The sequence below is a fragment of the Lactuca serriola genome, chromosome 5 (assembly GCF_051521515.1).
Source record: "Lactuca serriola cultivar US96UC23 chromosome 5, Lser_US96UC23_V15, whole genome shotgun sequence".
In the NCBI taxonomy this organism is placed as follows: domain Eukaryota; kingdom Viridiplantae; phylum Streptophyta; class Magnoliopsida; order Asterales; family Asteraceae; genus Lactuca; species Lactuca serriola.
The window spans coordinates 180,441,118-180,445,959 of NC_136412.1; the positions used below are offsets into that span (position 1 = coordinate 180,441,118).

The 4,842-nt window shown below is 34.1% G+C and overlaps 1 long non-coding RNA gene and 1 other non-coding gene across 2 annotated transcripts; one reads left to right on the forward strand and one right to left on the reverse strand.

Annotated features, from left to right (window-relative positions):
- The first annotated feature begins 297 nt into the window (after positions 1-297).
- On the forward strand, positions 298-404 carry LOC145055854 (small nucleolar RNA R71). Its single transcript, XR_013685403.1, has one exon. It is a non-coding gene; the product is annotated as a small nucleolar RNA R71 (small nucleolar RNA).
- A 3,404-nt stretch (positions 405-3,808) lies between these two features.
- LOC145051377 (uncharacterized) lies at positions 3,809-4,262 on the reverse strand. The gene is made up of 3 exons (XR_013683578.1): positions 4,198-4,262; positions 4,028-4,090; positions 3,809-3,919 (listed from the first exon to the last, which is right to left on the reverse strand). It is a non-coding gene; the product is annotated as an uncharacterized LOC145051377 (long non-coding RNA).
- Between the last annotated feature and the right edge of the window lie 580 nt (positions 4,263-4,842).

Below are 4,842 nucleotides of genomic sequence, written 5' to 3' on the forward strand. Positions count from 1 at the left end.
TCACACCCCACTTGTACGACATGAATCGAGGGACCCATCTTCTTTATCCTTTGGTCCGTACTCTCCAGTTTCTCTATCTTAACTACTAAATATTCCGAAGCTCCATTTCTACTTCATTTACCCCTTGTAACATCCTCCGGTGGGTTGTGGTATTGTCTACAATGCTTTGCGAATTCTTCAATTAACTCTTTAATGATGGCAAGATCTTTCTTTGTCATTAGACCTTGCGAATCAAAGAGTTGCCTTGTGGTCACATTCACCCCATCATAGAATATTTAAACTTCTTGTTTCATGTTCAAGTCATGTTAAGGATAGTTTCTCAAAAGGCCTTTGTATCTTTCCCAAGCCTCGTATACGGATTCTCCATCTTCTTGTTGAAAATTAGAAATTTTTTTCTTGAGTTTGGCGATAGTTGAAGGATGACTAAATTGCTCGATGAATACTTCATGAAGGTTTTACCAATTTTTTATAGTTCTAGATGCTAATGACTTCAACCAAAATTTTACTTCTCCAATAAGTGTCACATGAAGCATCATTTGTAAAACTGCATCTCTTGAAACATTTGCAACATTGAAATAGTTTGCAACGTCCAAAACTTCGTCGATGTGCTTGAAAGCTTCTTCGTAATCATTCCTGGAAAATAGTAGGTCTTTTAGCATTAAAAAGATGTGGCATTTGAGTACAAAGTTCGTGGTGGCTGGTATTGCAAGTGGCACAAGACCTAGTCCATTGTCATTGCATACTCTCCTTTTGTATCCATCCATCGTCAGGGGTGGTAATATCTGCCATTTCTGCAACCTCACTTTTGACCTCTTCTTGCGATTCGCTTTTAGTTCCTAGCTCATAGCAATTCCTTTCTTTCTTGGAGTCTTCTCAATGTGCTCAAACTTGTCAAATTCGAAGGTGCTACTTGATTCCTCAAACTTTTTGTCCTTCTTATTGAAAGCCGATTGAGGATCTTGAAGTGGTGGAACTACTGGATTTCCAGATCCTCGGGTCATAAATCACTGAAACAAAACTAAAAAAAAGCATAAAAACGAACTAAAAAGAAAAATAAATAAAGATTGAAACCATAACTCACGTCGTAAGAGTTGAATCTCACGTCGGGAGAACTGTAAAAACATAAAAATTAATTTATACAAAAAAAATAACTTTCTGCGGCTTTTACCCCACAAAAAGGATCCATTAATCTAAAGCAATTAAGTTAACAATTGAAATAGTCGTTCCTCGAAAACGGCGCCAAAAACTTGATGTGTGAAAATGATTACCTATCAGCTTTTAAATTTACAAACCTAACTACTTATATACTAATGCACCTATAGGCAGTGTACCTAGTCAATTTTAGTATAGTAAGTAAGTTGGGTATCGAACACATGGAACAAATTTAGCTAATAAAATAAATACAAAAAGGTAATCTAAAAAACAATAACTAAAAGGTTGTTTTTATCTAATTTTACAAGTTCATATTAACTTAAACTATTCAACACATTGAAAACTAAGCAAACAACTTAACTAAGACGATTTTTATCAAGATTTTGAAGACACTTTCATTTAGCTTTGAATCCCCCATTTTCCTATGGTTAGTTTCTAAACATGGATTTATTCAGTTGGTTACCAATTTAAATATAATTAGCAGTCATGATCTGATCTCCTAATATTTTCACCAATTCATGAACTACTATGTAATGATCATACACAATAAAACACAAAATTGATTATTAAAGATAATTGAGTTATGTAAGATATATCTAAGATAATTATCTATGACCAATACAAATAACCAAACACAATTATGATCAAATTATGTTCTCTAACACAGTTAACATTTTTAACTTCCTTCTGGATTCCTTTTATTACTTTCAAGACCCCAAGTCTCAATTTAGACATGATATATTCTTCCAAGTACTGTGTTAATCCTCTTATCCCATCACTTGATCCTCGGGTAGATTAATTGTACCTTATAATCACAATAAGTTCTATGTGCCTGCAGTACCCATACTACCATAAGAGCATTATACTTATATAGTTTCAATATCACCATTCCATTCCCTGGTTAATTTGTCTCATTTCTTACATGGTAAATTCTTCTCATTTTACCATGATATTACTTCTCATAGCAAAACACATGATCCTCATGTAACTTCATGACTCCATTGAATCACAATAAATACCATGTGTTTGTAGCGCCCACACACTACATACACACCATATTTGTTTGGTTGGATTATTACCCCTTTATTATCTGATTCATAATTACTCTATCTCTTTTCTCACAACCTAATTTTTCTATGTGAAATTTCATGGGTATTCATCTTGTTTGGTCATCGGCTGCTCATAAGCCAATTGTTGTGACTTTCTCACTTCTACCTACAAATTGTATACTTGATACATCTAAATGATGTATTTTTCACATACAAATATATCCCTTACATCAAGATGCCACACAATCATGATGTTTCTAGGTTCCACATCTGTATTTGACACTTGAGCATTTCATCCTCTACTGGGATTTTGCACCTAGCCTTAGACTATTCTCATGAGTGCACTATCTTCTCACCATTCTATGCCACTTCACACACTTTTTATAATTTTCTCTTATTCCATATTAGTTTTAATCCTCTTCTTTCTCTAGTAGTTACTCACAAGTAAACTATTACATAATAGACATATATCTACGTAATCTCATGGGTATATATTTTCTCACCCTAGGAACTGCATCTCCTCATCTTTCTTTCTTATGGACACATTACCAAAATTTCCTTTCACACTACCAACTCTACCTCTTACTTCCACGGAAGTCTTGACCCATCTTCTCATCTTCCTTAGTTCTAACATGACAACACGGAACATTTTCTCTAACTTTCTATTAAGTGTCAATCATTACTCTTGTTGCACCTTTTCTTTCTACGTTCACATCTTTCTTATTTTTATTATAAACTTCCTCTATTCAATTCTATAACCTTAGCACAGAACAACATGGTGCAAGCTATATCTAACATACCTCATACATTTTCCATATCACAATCGACTTTGTTTTCTCTATGGTTACTCCCTCTCATGCAATACCAATGTACTCTTGTACTCATCCGTACACTTATTCACCCTTAAGTCTTTATAACATAGACTTTTTCTATCTTTCTCTTCTTTCTCTAGGTATATCAAATCTGTTAATCTTTCTAATATTTGATCCCTTTTCTTGCCACTCTTTCTCTATCGTCATATCCCTTTCTCTTTATGTCCCTCTATATGTCCTCATTCTCTCTATGTTTACACTATCTCTTCTATTTAGGGACACTCACTACTAGAAAAACAGCCTTTTACGACGCTCATTGCGCGTCGTAAAAGGCTCAGACGACGCGCAAATACGCGTCAAGGAAGGCCCTGTCATAAAGAGAGACGACGCGCTTTTGCGCGTCGACGCTCATTTACGACACGCGTTTACGACACACAATGCGTATCAAGGAAGGCCCTGTCATAAAGGAAGACGACACGCATTCACGTGTCGTAACCTTACGACGCGCGTGTTAATGACACACAATGCGTATCAAGAAAGCCCCTGTCAAGAAAGACCATGTCATAAATGAAGATGACACACATTTTTGCGTATCATAATTTTAAATGTTAACAAAAAAAAACATTATTTATAGATTTACTAATTTTCAAATTAAATTTGTATTTAATGTCTTATAATAGAAATAAAATATCATATACATAAAATACAATCCATTGCATAAAATTTAATGTCATATAATTCTATTTCTTACAATATATAAATTTGCATTCATCTAATCTACTCCGTGTTTCATACTAACGATTCGAATGAAGAATGCAACACTTGCATTTGCTGCATCTTATCTCTTTCAACTTGAGCTTTCTTTTCCTCTTCTAACTCCACAACTATTCGCTTTCATCATCAACCCTTTAAACACAACACAAAATCATTTGTCATTTTCATTCTACTTTTGAAATTAATTCTTATTAGGACATTCTACTTTGAATACAAGATGTTACAAATCGAGAAACTTACACAAGTTTCCTGCATCATCTGAGTATATATGTACTCATCAACTCTCTGGTTTGCCAAAGCAACCTATTTCACATCAAATTAAAACTGATTTTAATCAAATTTGTATTATAAAAATATTAATCTTATTTTGATAACTAAAAGTTGCAATCTTTTTTAAAGGAATAACCAACCTGTTGAGCACTACCACCCAAGTGAATTTGTCTATGTTTGTTTTCCCCTTTCCCACCATGAACCTGCAAGACACAAGACATCAAATAAATCAAAACTAAAACAAATTTTGATTTTTTCCTTTAACGATTAACATTTAACAAATAAACAAAAGGTTTTTTTTTCCTAAAATCTCTAGTCATTTTGCTAAATAAAATAATATGTGTTCCTCACTGGTATGCGTAGTTCAACGGCAACCTGTAATGTAATTATACAAATCAATGCCCATTTATTATTTCGTGTAACAACAAAAATATGTTGATGAACAAATGAAATGTAAGATAAGATGAGAAACCTCATGGATATTTCTGGCAGTAGCAATCTCTCCCATGTTGTAACCTCTAACAGAGTAAGGTCCACCAAGAGTGAAGGAATCATAACTTAGAAGGTCTCCCACACATCCCCTATAATGACCATGAAGAACAATCACTGGTAGTGGGGATTTTCCAGCACCTTCTTCTACTTTAATCAGTTGGATGAATCTTGTCATTGTCAGCTGATGTCGATTGAAAAACGGGAACTTCCAATTCCCAGCCCTTGATGATCAACCTACACTAGAGAGAAATTTAAGGAGCACAAACCCCACTAAATGCAACAAACTCAATGAC